Raw genomic sequence first — 18,615 nt, 5'->3', positions numbered from 1 at the left:
AAAAACCGCCAGGATTGGAGGACCTTGAAACTCACCTGGAGGCCTGGGAGAAGAAAAGTAAACTGCTCTAGCATTATCCCAAAGTGTGCATTATTGTTCTGTTGATACAGCCGAAGGATATGGCGGAGACAAAGTCGTTAGAGCAGCTCAAAGCTGAAAGAACCAGTGCAAAAAGACTCTTTTCTCGGCTTGCCAATTCAGTTTCTAGGACACATTTGGACATGTGTGAGGAGGAGCTCAAAGAAAGTTTCAAAAATCTCTCACTACAGGCCACTAAAGTCATGGAAGCAAATGAGGACGTGGAGGCTGCCTTGATCGCAGAGGCTGAGCTGGATGAAGAGGATGAGCCAGCATTAAATCCGCAACAAAAGGCTGACCTAGAGAAGACGGCAAGTGAATGTGACCAGAGACTGAGGGAGGGAAAAGCTCTAATTTTGAAAACACTCTGGGCTAGTTTTGGGGATCCCCAAACGTCCCTGGCTTTTCAAGTGGCAGAGACGGAGTGTGACCGGGTCCTTTCTGTTCAATCTTGTGCAAACCTGGAAGCATATGACTTCATGCTCAACCACCTGGGAGAATTGGTTAAAGCTGCAAGAGAAGCGCACGTCCGGTGGAATCGTTGGGCACCTTCTGCTGAGCAAAAAGACCTTAAAAGCCGTCTGAGGGAGCTTGAGGTTTGTCTACCAAAGCTGGTTTCCAGAAAGGCTGAATTCATTCAGGCAAAAGTCGAACAGGATTCCGAGAGAGCTGGTGCAGCCCATAGTTCTCCAAGGCCAGCCATCAAGTTGAAGCCTACTTCCCTTCCCAAGTTTGCTGGAAGTAAACGGGATTTTCATCGCTGGAGAAAGGAGTGGGAAGCTCTGCAAAAGCAAGGTGAACCTACTGGATCAAAAGAGGTGAAGAAATTTCAGCTCCTGGACAGTCTCGATGATAAAGTGGCCAGAGAGTTTCGACTTGCAGCTTATAATACAGCAGAAGAAATATTCCGTGTCCTGGAGAATCGCTTTGGGAATAAAGCCACTATTGCCTTGGAAATTGCAGAAGAGTTGCAAGCAATGCCACCAGTAAGAGGTCACCAAGCCAGGAAAATAGTGTAATTGATTCAAATGATTAAAAAAAACCCTTTATGATCTAGGTGAGCTTGGAGACACTGGTGCCATGAAAAACCCCTTGGTGACAAAATCCATTGAGAGCAAACTCCCTGAGTCACTGAAGAAGGAATGGTTGGTTTATATTGCTGATGAGAAGAATGCTGGTGTACAACAAGCTCGTTTCGACAAACTTCTCGAATTCCTCAAAACCCAGGAGGCAATATATGAGCAGCTGGAACAGTTAAGAGAAGATGAGCCCAGCAGGAAGGAGTCCAGGTCTGACCCAAGGCATGCCAGGACAAGAGCCACCGAATTGAGCAGTGATCCAGCAGGTTGTATTGTCTGTGGAGACAGCAAACACAAGAAGAAACTGTATTTCTGCAAGAAATTTAGGACCCTGAAACCTTCAGAGAAAGAGAATGTGATGAGGAGGCTCAGAGCATGCAAAAGATGTCTGGAAATCCATGAAGGAGCTGCATATTGCAAATCCACTTACTTGTGCAGGAATCTGGAGTGCAAAGACCAGCAGACCCCCGAGCATCATTATTACCTGTGTCCATATGCTGAAACCAGAAGGACACCCCAAGAAAGAACAAAAACTGGTTCGGTGGGAGGTGGAAAGTGCACAGAGTCTCAGGAGGAATTCCTCTCCAAGCTGTCACCTGAGTTGGCTCAGCAGTGTCGAGATGCATTCTGCAATTCAGCATTCAGGACCCTCAACTCTGGGGCACGCGAGCAGGGGCTACTGACAGAAAGTGGTTTGCAAGAATTTCCAGTTATCATGATGCTTCAATAGGTAACGGCTAATGCTGGACAAAAGGTTGGAACCTTGATTGATCTGGCCTCAGATACAAACTACATAACTCATAGAGTAGCAAATAAATTGAACCTTCGAAGTGAAGACGTTACTCTGGTGGTCCATGGAGTCGGTGGTATGAAGGTATCAGTTAAAACCAAGAGGTACCTGCTGAAGATCAGAGTTAGTACTCCCCGAGGCACTCTTAAGTCACACCAGTTAGTGTGTTATGGACTTGACAGTATTGCAGAGATCCATCGACATGTGACGGCCAAGAAGCTGCAAAGAATATTCCCTGATGTTCCACTGCATGAGCTGGTAAGACCCAGAGAAATCCAACTCCTGATAAGTCATAGGGAAGGACAGCTGGTGCCCCAGAAGATTCGTGCAGTTGGAGACCTTGTCCTCTGGGACGGCCCGCTGGGGAAAACTATCGGAGGTAGTCACCCTGACCTTTTTGAAGAGCTTGCTGTAACTGCACATATGTCAAAAACTCATTTTGCACGCTCAATGAGGACTGCAGCAGTTAAGTACGAAGAATTCACCTGTAAAAGTCCAGCTGATCATCAGTCTCCCATGTGTTCTGTTGCTCATTCTAGCACTGCAGCCCTCAAGCGAGATATCCTGGAATGGTGGAAGTGGGACGGCATTGGGGCCGCTTGCGAGCCCAAGTGCGGTGGTTGTCGCTGCGGGAATTGCCAGCCAGGGGGCAAAGAGATGACACTTGCTGAGGAAAGAGAGGCAGAAATGGTTAAAAATGGCTTGACGTACGTGAATGGAGATGAGCACTGTGAGGAACCACACTGGCATGTTAGATATCCATGGAGAGAGGATCCGGTTTCCTTGCCAAACAACAGAGGGGCTGTTGAAGCGACATTCCTCAGGACAGAAAAACAGCTGGCAAAGGAACCAGAATGGAAAGTTGCCTACGCAGCGCAAGTGCATGACATGGTCCATCGCAAAGCTGCAGTAAAGTTGTCAAATGAGGTGTTAAAGAGCTGGACCGGGCCAGTTTGGTACATCAGTCACCTAATCGCTCCAAATCCTCACTCAGTCACAACCCCAGTAAGGCTTGTCTGGAATAGCAGCCAAAAGTTTAGAGGTTTGAGCTTGAATGATCTGCTGTTCAAAGGTCCTGACGTGCTCAACCCCATTCGTGCTGTTCTGTTGAGGTTCCGTGCTGGAGTCTTTGCCGCCTTGGGCGATATACGGAAAATGTATAACTCTGTCTGGCTGGAAGAACGAGAAGTCCATCTGCACCGATTCCTCTGGCGTGATTCTGCAGGAGATGAGATTGAAGAATATGCTATAACAAGGGTAAATATTGGAGACAAACCGGCAGGCTGCATTGCTCAACTGGCTATGCGGGAGACCGCAAACTTACCCATGTTCAGTCACTTCAAGGAAGAGCGACGTGTGCTGCAAGAAGATGTTTATGTCGATGACATCCTGACTTCCCACAACAGCATGGATCAACTGAAACTCATCACGTCTAATGTCGAGCAGATCTTAAAAACTGGTGGATTCCACATCAAGCCCTGGCTATACTCCGATCAAAGTGGGAGGAAAGAGTCCAGAGACAAAGAGACTGAGCCACAGACTGTGTTCTTACCAAATCAGCTGACAGAAGAGGACAATAAAGCCCTTGGCCTGGGATACACAGTAAAAGATGACAAGCTTCATGTCATGATTGCTGTAAACTTCTCAAAGAAGAAGAAAAAAGATGAGACTTGGCCAAAATTTGTTGAAGGAGGAGGTAAGATCACAAACGCCAAATCCACTCACCAGAAGAGAACTTCTAAGTCAAGTCTCAGGGCTCTATGATCCACTAGGCTTGGTGACCCCTGCTAAGCAAAAAGGTGCAATTCTGGTGCGAAGAGCATTTCAAGAGGCAAAAGTTAACTATGGCCTAAGCGAGAATACCTGGGATGCAGCTTTGTCAGAAGGGCTCCGGGAGGATGCAATCTCCTGGAAGAGCTTCTGGAAGAGTATTCTGAGCTTGGGCAAGTACAATTTGTCAGATCCCTGACACCCCCAGATGCCGCCGCTGAACCCTTTGGCATCACCTTCTCCGATGGCAGTGAACAAGCATATGGAGCAGTATTGTATTTGCGTTGGAGCTGCAGTCAAGACATTACTGTGAGGCTCGTCGAATCCAAGGCCAAACTAACCCCCCTTGACCATAAGGGCGACGCCGTAAAAGCGGAGGTGTGCGGAGCTGTATTTGCTGCCCGGTTAAAGAAATATTTCCAAAGGCATTGCAGGATTCAAGTTGAGAAGTGGTACCATCTTGTTGATAGCCAGACCATCTTGGGAGCAATACAGCGTGAAAGTTATGGTTACCAAACCTTTTTTGCGAATCGAATTGGAGAGATTCAAAGCAGCACTAACGTGCAGGATTGGTGGTGGGTTCCAGGGCCAATGAATATTGCAGACATTATCACGAGAGGGGCTGGCCCAAAAGATTTGGATAATGATTCTGAGTGGCAGTCAGGTCCGAAGTTCATCAGTCAACCAGTAAATGAGTGGCCAATTAGATCGGCTAAAGATGTTGCTGCGGCAGCCAGAGAAAACCTCACCAAGATCCAAAAGAAAGCGTTTGTTGCTGCGCTTACCAGAGCTCAGCTGAAGAAACAAGAGCCAGTGGAAAACCAGAGTTCAACCCGGATGGAGCCAAGTAGACCACCTGGTGGAATAACAGTTCAAAAGTTAATTGATGTGAAGAGATTCAGCAATCTAACACGGCCGATCAAGACAGTGGCATTGGTCTGGAGAGCTGCAAAGAAGTTCCTTCGAGTCAAGACAATGGACAAACTAAAGTGGGAGGCGGTATCTTCAGTTGGTATCATCACTCTCCAAGAGAGAAGAGATGCATTTAGGGACCTCTGCCTAGCAGTTCAAGAAGGTGTGACCTTCTCAAACACCACAATGGATTGACTGGTTGTGTACAGAGACATGGCAACTGGACTTCTGGTGTGTGGTGGCAGAGTTCAAGCCTTCCAGGAGGATCTCAAAGCTGTTCCCCTCGTACCCTTTGATGCCTGGATTTCAACCTTGTTGGCTCGTGAAGCTCATGATGAGGGGCATGATGGAGTGGCGGGCACCTTACTGAGGATGGGTAAAAGGGCATGGGTTTTGAGAGGAAGAAGGGTTGCTCAAAGAGTCGTTAACCGATGTGTCTCCTGCAAAAAGGCAAGAGTTGAAACATGTCAACAAGTAATGGGCAAGCTACCTGAAGAGAGAACGAGACCTTGTGCACCATTTGAGTTCACCGCCATCGATCTGTTTGGACCTTACCAAGTAAAGGACGATGTCAAGAGAAGAGCATCAATGAAAGTATGGGGAGTTGTCTTTTCCTGTATGGCAAGTAGAGCTATTCATACAGAGCTGGCTAATACGCTATCTACAGAGAGCTTCCTATTGGCATACCAGAGGTTTACTGCACTCAGAGGTCACCCCCGAAAGGTCTGGTCCGATCCAGGAACCAATTTCATTGGTGCAAAACCTGTACTGAAAGATCTGTATGGCTTCCTGGAAAGTCAAGACAAAGGAACCCTGGAAGAGTATGCAGTTAAGAATGGAACACAGTTTGTCTGGAAATTTCATCCAGCCGACTCACCACATCGGAACGGAGCTGCGGAAGTCAAGTCAAGTCAAGTCACATTTATTTATATAGCGCTTTTCACAATACAGATTGTATCAAAGCAGCTTCACAGTGATAACATGTAAGTAGCACAACACAGATCAACAACATTGCTAAACACTAAATAAATAACCCCAACTGAGCAAGCTCAAAGCAAGCCAAAAGCAAGGCGACAGTGGCAAGGAACCAAAACTCCATCAGATTGGATGGAGAAAAAACCTTGGGAGAACCCAGGCTCAGTCGGGGGCCAGTTCTCCTCTGGCTTACATTCATATTGTTTAAATATAAATATTAAATATAAATATTGTTTATGAATCAAACGGCGCCATAACATATCGCAGGCGTTGAGTCGTCTCATCACAGGCGTTGAGTCGTCTCATCACAGGCGTTGGGGCATCCGAAATCCCCGTGAGAGGCTGGACACAAAACTGGACCTGACGAACGCCATTTTTCTCGGGACAAGCGTCCCGAGATAACAGCAGAAAGGCAGATGGGAAATAATTAGCATAGCTGATGTTCATAATAATTTCCGTTATAACTCACAAACTCTCCGTAACCCGAACTCTCCGCAACCCAACCATACGCGCCGACCCGTTTGTCTAAAAGGCTGTCGAGCCCCACTGGTGCGTTAAGCAGTTTCAGTGGCAAACGGTTCCGTATGGCATAACAGAGGACTAGAAGGTAAGCATTATGTGAATGCTTGACTAAAGAGATGCGTCTTTAATCTAGTTTTGAACTGTGTCAGCGAGTCAGAGGCTCGGACCGTATCGGGAAGGCCATTCCAGAGTTTTGGAGCTAAATGCGAGAACGCCCTCCCTCCTTTACTGGACTTCGATATCCTAGGAATGACCAGAAGCCTTGAATTTAGTGATCTTAAGGAACGCGGTGGATTGTAGGGCGAAAGAAGGTCCGTTAAGTACGTAGGTGCTAAACCATTTAGGGCTTTATAGGTCAGTAGTAGTATTTTGTAGTTGATGCGGAACTTAATAGGTAACCAGTGTAGAGATGATAAAATCGGTGTTATATGATCATATTTTCTTGACCTAGTAAGAACTCTAGCAGCTGCATTTTGTACTAACTGTAGCTTGTTTATTGAGGATGCAGGACAACCAGCTAATAAAGCATTACAGTAATCTAGTCTCGAGGTCATGAATGCGTGAACTAATTTTTCTGCATCAGAAATAGATAGCATGTTACGTAGCTTAGCAATGTTTCTAAGGTGGAAAAAGGCTGTTCTTGTAACATATGAAATATGATTTTCGAACGACAAGTTGCGGTCTAGTATAACACCCAGGTCTTTTACTGTTGTGGATAAAGTAACAGGACATCCGTCTATATTAAAGTTGTATTGTGAGAGGTTTTGTGAGTAGTTTTTTGGACCAATAAGTAATACCTCCGTTTTATCTGAATTTAATAGCAGGAAATTACGCGTCATCCAGCATTTTATATCTTTGAGACACTCTGTCATTTTAGATGAGTTAGTGTTTTCATCTGGTCGTGATGAAATATATAATTGAGTGTCGTCAGCGTAACAGTGGAAATTAATTCCATGTTTTCTTATAATATTACCAAGTGGCAGCATATATATTGAGAATAGCAGAGGGCCTAAAACTGATCCTTGCGGTACTCCATAGTCTACTGACGTTATCTTTGATTTTTTCCCATTTAAACAGACAAAATGAGAACGGTCCGATAAGTACGATCTAAACCAGCTTAATGCCTGTCCCTGGACACCGGTGAAGTTTTGTAGTCGATCCAAGAGTATTATATGATCTATAGTGTCGAACGCAGCGCTAAGATCAAGCAGGACTAGTATTGAGATACAGCCTTGGTCAGAAGCTAAAAGTAAATCATTTGTAATTTTAACTAGCGCAGTTTCTGTACTATGATGCGGTCTGAATCCTGACTGGAATTTTTCACAGATATCATTTTCTTGCAAAAAAGAGCATAATTGAGCGGACACTACTTTTTCAAGTATTTTGGACATAAATGGAAGATTTGAAATGGGTCTGTAATTTGCCAAGTTATTTGGATCTAATTGCGGTTTCTTAATGAGCGGTTTTATTACAGCCAGCTTGTATATTTTTGGGACATGACCTAAAGATAAAGACGAGTTAATAATATTGAGGAGACGCTCTTCCACTACAGGTAATAGTTCTTTCAGTAGTTTAGTGGGTATTGGATCTAATAAACAAGTTGTTGGTTTAGATGCAATGATAAGTTTATTTAGCTCCTCCTGTCCTATCGTTGTAAAGCGGTTTAGTTGTTCTAGAGGGTCCATAATTGAAGCTGAATCATAAGACACCATAGCGGATTGTACATTTATAATTTTGTTTCGGATGCTTTCTATTTTCGCATTGAAGTAATTCATAAAATCATTACTACTAAACTGTAAAGGTATATTTTGCTCTGGTGATGTCTGTTTATTTGTTAGTCTAGCCACGGTGTTAAATAAAAACCTTGGATTATTTTGGTTATTTTCGATTAGTTTGCGGAGATGCTCAGCCCTGGCTGTTTTTAGTGTCTTTTTATAACGTGACATACTGTCTTTCCACGCGATTCTAAAGACCTCTAAATTAGTTTGTTTCCATTTACGCTCTAAGTTGCGAGTTTCTCTCTTGATAGCATGTGTAGCACTGTTGTACCACGGTGCTTTAATTTTCTCTCGAACCTTTTTTAATCTAATTGGCGCAACAATATCTAATGTACTAGTAAGAATGGTGCTTAAACTGCTAGTCATTTCCTCTAATTCATCTGTTTGTTTGGGTTCACTTAGCAGCTTAGATAGATCAGGTAAGCTTTTTGAAAATCCATCTATAGTGGTTGGAAGGATTGTTCTGCCTGGTCTATAACGTGGCGCAACATGACATATTTCAGCAGTACGTATTATGCAAGTCACCATGTAATGATCAGTGACATCATCGCTTTGCGGTATAATATCTATATCAGTTGGATCGGTTCCATATGATATAATTAAATCTAGTGTATGATTTAGACGATGAGTGGGACCACTGACGTTTTGTTTGACCCCAAAGGAGTTTAATAAATCTGTAAACGCAGCCCCTAAAGCATCATTTGTATTATCTACGTGTATGTTAAAATCTCCAGCAATTATTGCTTTATCGACATTTACCAATAGATCCGAGAGAAAGTCTGCGAACTCTTTTAGGAATTCAGCATATGGCCCTGGAGGTCTATATACAGTAGCCAGGGCTAGAGATAATATAGATTTCCTTCTTACATCTAAGAGCGTAACATTTAGCACAAGTACTTCAAATTAATTAAACCTGTGACCTGTTTTCTGAGTAATATTAAAAATATCTTTATAGATTGTTGCAACACCGCCGCCACGACCGATCAGACGAGGCTCATGTTTATAACAGTATCCTGGCGGAGTAGATTCGTTTAGACCGAAATACTCATTTGGTTTAAGCCAGGTTTCAGTAAGGCACAGAACATCGAAGTTATTGTCTGTGACCATTTCATTTACGATAACCGCCTTAGGTGTGAGCGATCTAATGTTTAGGAGACCTAGCTTTAGAAATTGTTTTTGTTGACTGATATTTAGATTTTCTGGTTTAATTACAATACGATTTTTGCTAGATCCTACACTAGATTTATTGTTTGGCTTCACTAAACGAGGAATAGACACAGTTTCTATATAATGTTCCACACTATGCTTATTAGTTAAGTTTGGACCGCAAAGGCTGTAATTTGGACTTTGACTCATTAGTCATCTGGTGCGTAATGTCTTGGAAATGTTGTCCGACAGCACAGCCGCTCCGATTCGGCTGGGATGGAGACCATCTGTGCTGTACAGCCTCGGTCTTTCCCAAAACAGATGCCAGTTATTTACAAAGTGCAGCCCCTGTTCATTACACAATGACATTAACCATTCATTTAATGCAAAAAGTCTACTGAACCTTTCCTGTCCTTGTCTGTACGTGGGAAGCGGTCCAGACACGATGATCGCTGCTTTAGGCGCTGTGCTGCGTACCGTCTCGATCAGGCTCCTGTAGTCCTTCTTCAGAACCTCCGTCTGCCGCAGCCTAATGTCGTTCGCTCCCGCGTGCAGCACAACAGCTCCGACGCGCTCGTCCCCGTTCAGGATCTCGGGAACCTGTGCAGCAACATCAAGAACACGAGCACCAGGAAAGCAGTGAGTGCGCACTTTACCTTTATCCGAATTAGCGCGGACATGGCGGACTATGGATGTGCCGATGATCACGGCGTCATCGCGTTCCGGCTCGCGAAGAGGGGAGAAGCGGTTCCGGGTGGAGATCTCGAAGACCGGGAGGGGCGGAGAGGCAGCTCTGGCTCGAGTCTTCCGCTGTGTGATCCATGGTCCATGTTGTTTCGGTGCCGGAGTGAATGAAGCCTTAGATGATCGCATCTTCCTCGGCAGAGTAACGTACGGCGTAGATGAACTCGGAGTCAAAGAGTGATTTGATTTGTTAGCGTCGGCGCGTGATGCTTCAAGCGTTGAGCGCCTTCACCAGCAGACCGCGGATCTGTTTCTCGACGTATTCCAGCTCCTGCTTCACCGTGAAGAGCTCGAATGTGTCTTCATCTGCACTCAAAGGTAATGTTAGACACGCATCTGATATGTTCGCCATTATAACGGATGATCAGTAAATTAGTAGTGATACTACAACTATCACTACTAATTTAGGATTGAAATGTCGGAAATAACCAGGATTCAGTGAAACGGGTGTAAAATGAGACGATCAATAGGCGAGAGGGCACGCGTGGAATGCTAGCGGGCTAAAGGCTAGTAGCCAGGATTTAGGGAGGTTGGATATAAGTAGCGATATCAAAGCAATCCAATTGTTTTTTATAAGGAATACTATCGAGGATAAGTTCACATAATATAAAAATAGAAAGTGCTTGTTTATAAATAAGTGGTAAAGAAGAAAATCAAGGATTTGTGAAGAAATTCTCCGGAGCTACAAACACAAACAACTGATCGCTCGCGCACGCGCAGTGGTCTCTGTACGTTCAGTATGTTCCAATAACCAATACATTAGACCTTGCAGGTCTAATGGAAGCTGCAGTGCGTATTACAAAGAGAGCGCTCCAGAGTCTTGGAAAAGGGTCAGACCTCACTTTCAGTGAGTTTTTAACAGCACTTCAACTTGCAGCAAATCTTGCAAATGAACGTCCCATTGACGCAAGAGTTCAGAGCCGGGAGGGCTGCATACAATATGTTACGCCAAACACACTTTTGCTTGGTCGAGCCACACAGACAGGGGACTCCAAGACATTCGATTTTGCTAGCTATCCCTATAAGAGGTTACGAGAGATAACAACTCAAGTCAATTACTTTTGGAGATCCTGGAGCCAACTTGCTGGTCCAAATCTGTTTGTTCGGAACAAGTGGCATACAGCAGAGAGGAACGTCGCTGTTGGAGACATCGTCTGGCTATGCGATCAAAATGCACTAAGGGGACAGTTTAAGCTCGGGAGGGTCATTAGTGTAAACTCTGATCCAAGGGGCATCGTAAGGGATGTGAGTGTTCGAGTTTCTCCAAACCATTGTGTCCCTGTCCAGAGGTCAACTGTCAGAGAATCTGCATCTTCTGATAGGAAGAGGGTCTGTCAGGGTACTGTGCTGCACAGGGACGTTAGACGACTTGTTGTTCTTCTCCCAATTGAAGAGCAGATGGAGAAAGAGTAAAGGCTACAAACAAAGCGGTTGCCTAGCTGTGCGATCTTCACAGAGAACTATGAAAGATCGAGTGGGAGGTGTTGCGGCAAACGGCGCGTCACTCCGCATTCCCTCATTAGTACCAGGTGAAGCTAATCTGAAATCAGTTGCGCGTGCACAGGCTGGATAAGGCAACACGCCGCTTCTATTGTTTGCGTGCACTGGGAACTAATGCTACGGCAGACAGCAGCGCTGGCTCAAGAAGTAGAGCTTGGTGTCTGTTTTGAACACTGTGCGGGACTGGGTACTCACCAAAAGAACTCTGGAGTGACAGCCGGTTTTTTACCTACAAGTAAATAAATGGATGGAAAAAATTCAAAGGCCTAATCATTGAGTGGAATCCAGTTTATAGCTTCAGATAGTGAGAAGAACCTATCTCTTTCAAGTGTGGGGAAAACGCACAGTCACATAAACGCTTGACAGTAAAAAACCGCCAGGATTGGAGGACCTTGAAACTCACCTGGAGGCCTGGGAGAAGAAAAGTAAACTGCTCTAGCATTATCCCAAAGTGTGCATTATTGTTCTGTTGATACAGCCGAAGGATATGGCGGAGACAAAGTCGTTAGAGCAGCTCAAAGCTGAAAGAACCAGTGCAAAAAGACTCTTTTCTCGGCTTGCCAATTCAGTTTCTAGGACACATTTGGACATGTGTGAGGAGGAGCTCAAAGAAAGTTTCAAAAATCTCTCACTACAGGCCACTAAAGTCATGGAAGCAAATGAGGACGTGGAGGCTGCCTTGATCGCAGAGGCTGAGCTGGATGAAGAGGATGAGCCAGCATTAAATCCGCAACAAAAGGCTGACCTAGAGAAGACGGCAAGTGAATGGGACCAGAGACTGAGGGAGGGAAAAGCTCTAATTTTGAAAACACTCTGGGCTAGTTTTGGGGATCCCCAAACGTCCCTGGCTTTTCAAGTGGCAGAGACGGAGTGTGACCGGGTCCTTTCTGTTCAATCTTGTGCAAACCTGGAAGCATATGACTTCATGCTCAACCACCTGGGAGAATTGGTTAAAGCTGCAAGAGAAGCGCATGTCCGGTGGAATCGTTGGGCACCTTCTGCTGAGCAAAAAGACCTTAAAAGCCGTCTGAGGGAGCTTGAGGTTTGTCTACCAAAGCTGGTTTCCAGAAAGGCTGAATTCATTCAGGCAAAAGTCGAACAGGATTCTGAGAGAGCTGGTGCAGCCCATAGTTCTCCAAGGCCAGCCATCAAGTTGAAGCCTACTTCCCTTCCCAAGTTTGCTGGAAGTAAACGGGATTTTCATCGCTGGAGAAAGGAGTGGGAAGCTCTGCAAAAGCAAGGTGAACCTACTGGATCAAAAGAGGTGAAGAAATTTCAGCTCCTGGACAGTCTCGATGATAAAGTGGCCAGAGAGTTTCGACTTGCAGCTTATAATACAGCAGAAGAAATATTCCGTGTCCTGGAGAATCGCTTTGGGAATAAAGCCACTATTGCCTTGGAAATTGCAGAAGAGTTGCAAGCAATGCCACCAGTAAGAGGTCACCAAGCCAGGAAAATAGTGGAATTGATTCAAATGATTGAAAAAGCCCTTTATGATCTAGGTGAGCTTGGAGACACTGGTGCCATGAAAAACCCCTTGGTGACAAAATCCATTGAGAGCAAACTCCCTGAGTCACTGAAGAAGGAATGGTTGGTTTATATTGCTGATGAGAAGAATGCTGGTGTACAACAAGCTCGTTTCGACAAACTTCTCGAATTCCTCAAAACCCAGGAGGCAATATATGAGCAGCTGGAACAGTTAAGAGAAGATGAGCCCAGCAGGAAGGAGTCCAGGTCTGACCCAAGGCATGCCAGGACAAGAGCCACCGAATTGAGCAGTGATCCAGCAGGTTGTATTGTCTGTGGAGACAGCAAACACAAGAAGAAACTGTATTTCTGCAAGAAATTTAGGACCCTGAAACCTTCAGAGAAAGAGAATGTGATGAGGAGGCTCAGAGCATGCAAAAGATGTCTGGAAATCCATGAAGGAGCTGCATATTGCAAATCCACTTACTTGTGCAGGAATCTGGAGTGCAAAGACCAGCAGACCCCCGAGCATCATTATTACCTGTGTCCATATGCTGAAACCAGAAGGACACCCCAAAAAAGAACAAAAACTGGTTCGGTGGGAGGTGGAAAGTGCACAGAGTCTCAGGAGGAATTCCTCTCCAAGCTGTCACCTGAGTTGGCTCAGCAGTGTCGAGATGCATTCTGCAATTCAGCATTCAGGACCCTCAACTCTGGGGCACGCGAGCAGGGGCTACTAACAGAAAGTGGTTTGCAAGAATTTCCAGTTATCATGATGCTTCAATAGGTAACGGCTAATGCTGGACAAAAGGTTGGAACCTTGATTGATCTGGCCTCAGATACAAACTACATAACTCATAGAGTAGCAAATAAATTGAACCTTCGAAGTGAAGACGTTACTCTGGTGGTCCATGGAGTCGGTGGTATGAAGGTATCAGTTAAAACCAAGAGGTACCTGCTGAAGATCAGAGTTAGTACTCCCCGAGGCACTCTTAAGTCACACCAGTTAGTGTGTTATGGACTTGACAGTATTGCAGAGATCCATCGACATGTGACGGCCAAGAAGCTGCAAAGAATATTCCCTGATGTTCCACTGCATGAGCTGGTAAGACCCAGAGAAATCCAACTCCTGATAAGTCATAGGGAAGGACAGCTGGTGCCCCAGAAGATTCGTGCAGTTGGAGACCTTGTCCTCTGGGACGGCCCGCTGGGGAAAACTATCGGAGGTAGTCACCCTGACCTTTTTGAAGAGCTTGCTGTAACTGCACATATGTCAAAAACTCATTTTGCACGCTCAATGAGGACTGCAGCAGTTAAGTACGAAGAATTCACCTGTAAAAGTCCAGCTGATCATCAGTCTCCCATGTGTTCTGTTGCTCATTCTAGCACTGCAGCCCTCAAGCGAGATATCCTGGAATGGCGGAAGTGGGACGGCATTGGGGCCGCTTGCGAGCCCAAGTGCGGTGGTTGTCGCTGCGGGAATTGCCAGCCAGGGGGCAAAGAGATGACACTTGCTGAGGAAAGAGAGGCAGAAATGGTTAAAAATGGCTTGACGTACGTGAATGGAGATGAGCACTGTGAGGAACCACACTGGCATGTTAGATATCCATGGAGAGAGGATCCGGTTTCCTTGCCAAACAACAGAGGGGCTGTTGAAGCGACATTCCTCAGGACAGAAAAACAGCTGGCAAAGGAACCAGAATGGAAAGTTGCCTACGCAGCGCAAGTGCATGACATGGTCCATCGCAAAGCTGCAGTAAAGTTGTCAAATGAGGTGTTAAAGAGCTGGACCGGGCCAGTTTGGTACATCAGTCACCTAATCGCTCCAAATCCTCACTCAGTCACAACCCCAGTAAGGCTTGTCTGGAATAGCAGCCAAAAGTTTAGAGGTTTGAGCTTGAATGATCTGCTGTTCAAAGGTCCTGACGTGCTCAACCCCATTCGTGCTGTTCTGTTGAGGTTCCGTGCTGGAGTCTTTGCCGCCTTGGGCGATATACGGAAAATGTATAACTCTGTCTGGCTGGAAGAACGAGAAGTCCATCTGCACCGATTCCTCTGGCGTGATTCTGCAGGAGATGAGATTGAAGAATATGCTATAACAAGGGTAAATATTGGAGACAAACCGGCAGGCTGCATTGCTCAACTGGCTATGCGGGAGACCGCAAACGTACCCATATTCAGTCACTTCAAGGAAGAGCGACGTGTGCTGCAAGAAGATGTTTATGTCGATGACATCCTGACTTCCCACAACAGCATGGATCAACTGAAACTCATCACGTCTAATGTCGAGCAGATCTTAAAAACTGGTGGATTCCACATCAAGCCCTGGCTATACTCCGATCAAAGTGGGAGGAAAGAGTCCAGAGACAAAGAGACTGAGCCACAGACTGTGTTCTTACCAAATCAGCTGACGGAAGAGGACAATAAAGCCCTTGGCCTGGGATACACAGTAAAAGATGACAAGCTTCATGTCATGATTGCTGTAAACTTCTCAAAGAAGAAGAAAAAGATGAGACTTGGCCAAAATTTGTTGAAGGAGGAGGTAAGATCACAAACGCCAAATCCACTCACCAGAAGAGAACTTCTAAGTCAAGTCTCAGGGCTCTATGATCCACTAGGCTTGGTGACCCCTGCTAAGCAAAAAGGTGCAATTCTGGTGCGAAGAGCATTTCAAGAGGCAAAAGTTAACTATGGCCTAAGCGAGAATACCTGGGATGCAGCTTTGTCAGAAGGGCTCCGGGAGGATGCAATCAAGCTTCTGGAAGAGTATTCTGAGCTTGGGCAAGTACAATTTGTCAGATCCCTGACACCCCCAGATGCCGCCGCTGAACCCTTTGGCATCACCTTCTCCGATGGCAGTGAACAAGCATATGGAGCAGTATTGTATTTGCGTTGGAGCTGCAGTCAAGACATTACTGTGAGGCTCGTCGAATCCAAGGCCAAACTAACCCCCCTTGACCATAAGGGCGACGCCGTAAAAGCGGAGGTGTGCGGAGCTGTATTTGCTGCCCGGTTAAAGAAATATTTCCAAAGGCATTGCAGGATTCAAGTTGAGAAGTGGTACCATCTTGTTGATAGCCAGACCATCTTGGGAGCAATACAGCGTGAAAGTTATGGTTACCAAACCTTTTTTGCGAATCGAATTGGAGAGATTCAAAGCAGCACTAACGTGCAGGATTGGTGGTGGGTTCCAGGGCCAATGAATATTGCAGACATTATCACGAGAGGGGCTGGCCCAAAAGATTTGGATAATGATTCTGAGTGGCAGTCAGGTCCGAAGTTCATCAGTCAACCAGTAAAGGAGTGGCCAATTAGATCGGCTAAAGATGTTGCTGCGGCAGCCAGAGAAAACCTCACCAAGATCCAAAAGAAAGCGTTTGTTGCTGCGCTTACCAGAGCTCAGCTGAAGAAACAAGAGCCAGTGGAAAACCAGAGTTCAACCCGGATGGAGCCAAGTAGACCACCTGGTGGAATAACAGTTCAAAAGTTAATTGATGTGAAGAGATTCAGCAATCTAACACGGCTGATCAAGACAGTGGCATTGGTCTGGAGAGCTGCAAAGAAGTTCCTTCGAGTCAAGACAATGGACAAACTAAAGTGGGAGGCGGTATCTTCAGTTGGTATCATCACTCTCCAAGAGAGAAGAGATGCATTTAGGGACCTCTGCCTAGCAGTTCAAGAAGGTGTGACCTTCTCAAACACCACAATGGATCGACTGGTTGTGTACAGAGACATGGCAACTGGACTTCTGGTGTGTGGTGGCAGAGTTCAAGCCTTCCAGGAGGATCTCAAAGCTGTTCCCCTCGTACCCTTTGATGCCTGGATTTCAACCTTGTTGGCTCGTGAAGCTCATGATGAGGGGCATGATGGAGTGGCGGGCACCTTACTGAGGATGGGTAAAAGGGCATGGGTTTTGAGAGGAAGAAGGGTTGCTCAAAGAGTCGTTAACCGATGTGTCTCCTGCAAAAAGGCAAGAGTTAAAACATGTCAACAAGTAATGGGCAAGCTACCTGAAGAGAGAACGAGACCTTGTGCACCATTTGAGTTCACCACCATCGATCTGTTTGGACCTTACCAAGTAAAGGACGATGTCAAGAGAAGAGCATCAATGAAAGTATGGGGAGTTGTCTTTTCCTGTATGGCAAGTAGAGCTATTCATACAGAGCTGGCTAATACGCTATCTACAGAGAGCTTCCTATTGGCATACCAGAGGTTTACTGCACTCAGAGGTCACCCCCGAAAGGTCTGGTCCGATCCAGGAACCAATTTCATTGGTGCAAAACCTGTACTGAAAGATCTGTATGGCTTCCTGGAAAGTCAAGACAAAGGAACCCTGGAAGAGTATGCAGTTAAGAATGGAACACAGTTTGTCTGGAAATTTCATCCAGCCGACTCACCACATCGGAACGGAGCTGCGGAAGCTGCAGTGCGTATTACAAAGAGAGCGCTCCAGAGTCTTGGAAAAGGGTCAGACCTCACTTTCAGTGAGTTTTTAACAGCACTTCAACTTGCAGCAAATCTTGCAAATGAACGTCCCATTGATGCAAGAGTTCAGAGCCGGGAGGGCTGCATACAATATGTTACGCCAAACACACTTTTGCTTGGTCGAGCCACACAGACAGGGGACTCCAAGACATTCGATTTTGCTAGCTATCCCTATAAGAGGTTACGAGAGATAACAACTCAAGTCAATTACTTTTGGAGATCCTGGAGCCAACTTGCTGGTCCAAATCTGTTTGTTCGGAACAAGTGGCATACAGCAGAGAGGAACGTCGCTGTTGGAGACATCGTCTGGCTATGCGATCAAAATGCACTAAGGGGACAGTTTAAGCTCGGGAGGGTCATTAGTGTAAACTCTGATCCAAGGGGCATCGTAAGGGATGTGAATGTTCGAGTTTCTCCAAACCATTGTGTCCCTGTCCAGAGGTCAACTGTCAGAGAATCTGCATCTTCTGATAGGAAGAGGGTCTGTCAGGGTACTGTGCTGCACAGGGACGTTAGACGACTTGTTGTTCTTCTCCCAATTGAAGAGCAGATGGAGAAAGAGTAAAGGCTACAAACAAAGCGGTTGCCTAGCTGTGCGATCTTCACAGAGAACTATGAAAGGTCGAGTGGGAGGTGTTGCGGCAAACGGCGCGTCACTCCGCATTCCCTCATTAGTACCAGGTGAAGCTAATCTGAAATCAGTTGCGCGTGCACAGGCTGGATAAGGCAACACGCCGCTTCTATTGTTTGTGTGCACTGGGAACTAATGCTACGGCAGACAGCAGCGCTGGCTCAAGAAGTAGAGCTTGGTGTCTGTTTTGAACACTGTGCGGGACTGGGTACTCACCAAAAGAACTCTGGAGTGACAGCCGGTTTTTTACCTACAAGTAAATAAATGGATGGAAAAAATGCAAAGGCCTAATCATTGAGTGGAATCCAGTTTATAGCTTCAGATAGTGAGAAGAACCTATCTCTTTCAAGTGTGGGGAAAACGCACAGTCACATAAACGCTTGACAGTAAAAAACCGCCAGGATTGGAGGACCTTGAAACTCACCTGGAGGCCTGGGAGAAGAAAAGTAAACTGCTCTAGCATTATCCCAAAGTGTGCATTATTGTTCTGTTGATACAGCCAAAGGATATGGCGGAGACAAAGTCGTTAGAGCAGCTCAAAGCTGAAAGAACCAGTGCAAAAAGACTCTTTTCTCGGCTTGCCAATTCAGTTTCTAGGACACATTTGGACATGTGTGAGGAGGAGCTCAAAGAAAGTTTCAAAAATCTCTCACTGCAGGCCACTAAAGTCATGGAAGCAAATGAGGACGTGGAGGCTGCTTTGATCGCAGAGGCTGAGCTGGATGAAGAGGATGAGCC

The 18,615-nt window shown here is 45.7% G+C and overlaps 1 long non-coding RNA gene across 1 annotated transcript in view; it reads left to right on the top strand.

Annotated features, from left to right (window-relative positions):
• Positions 1-6,589: 6,589 nt before the first annotated feature.
• The window catches only part of LOC148995852 (uncharacterized), a 33,790-nt gene continuing 21,764 nt past the window's right edge, over positions 6,590-18,615 (top strand). Inside the window, exon 1 of the long non-coding RNA XR_016145784.1 lies at positions 6,590-6,887. This is a non-coding gene — a long non-coding RNA (uncharacterized LOC148995852). The remainder of the gene's footprint in view (positions 6,888-18,615) is intronic.

Source organism: Pimephales promelas, chromosome 2, assembly GCF_988280905.1.
Source record: "Pimephales promelas chromosome 2, fPimPro1.hap1.1, whole genome shotgun sequence".
NCBI lineage: Eukaryota > Metazoa > Chordata > Actinopteri > Cypriniformes > Leuciscidae > Pimephales > Pimephales promelas.
The sequence above is the reverse complement of the archived record's forward strand: the minus strand, read 5'-3'. Positions and strand labels throughout refer to the sequence as shown.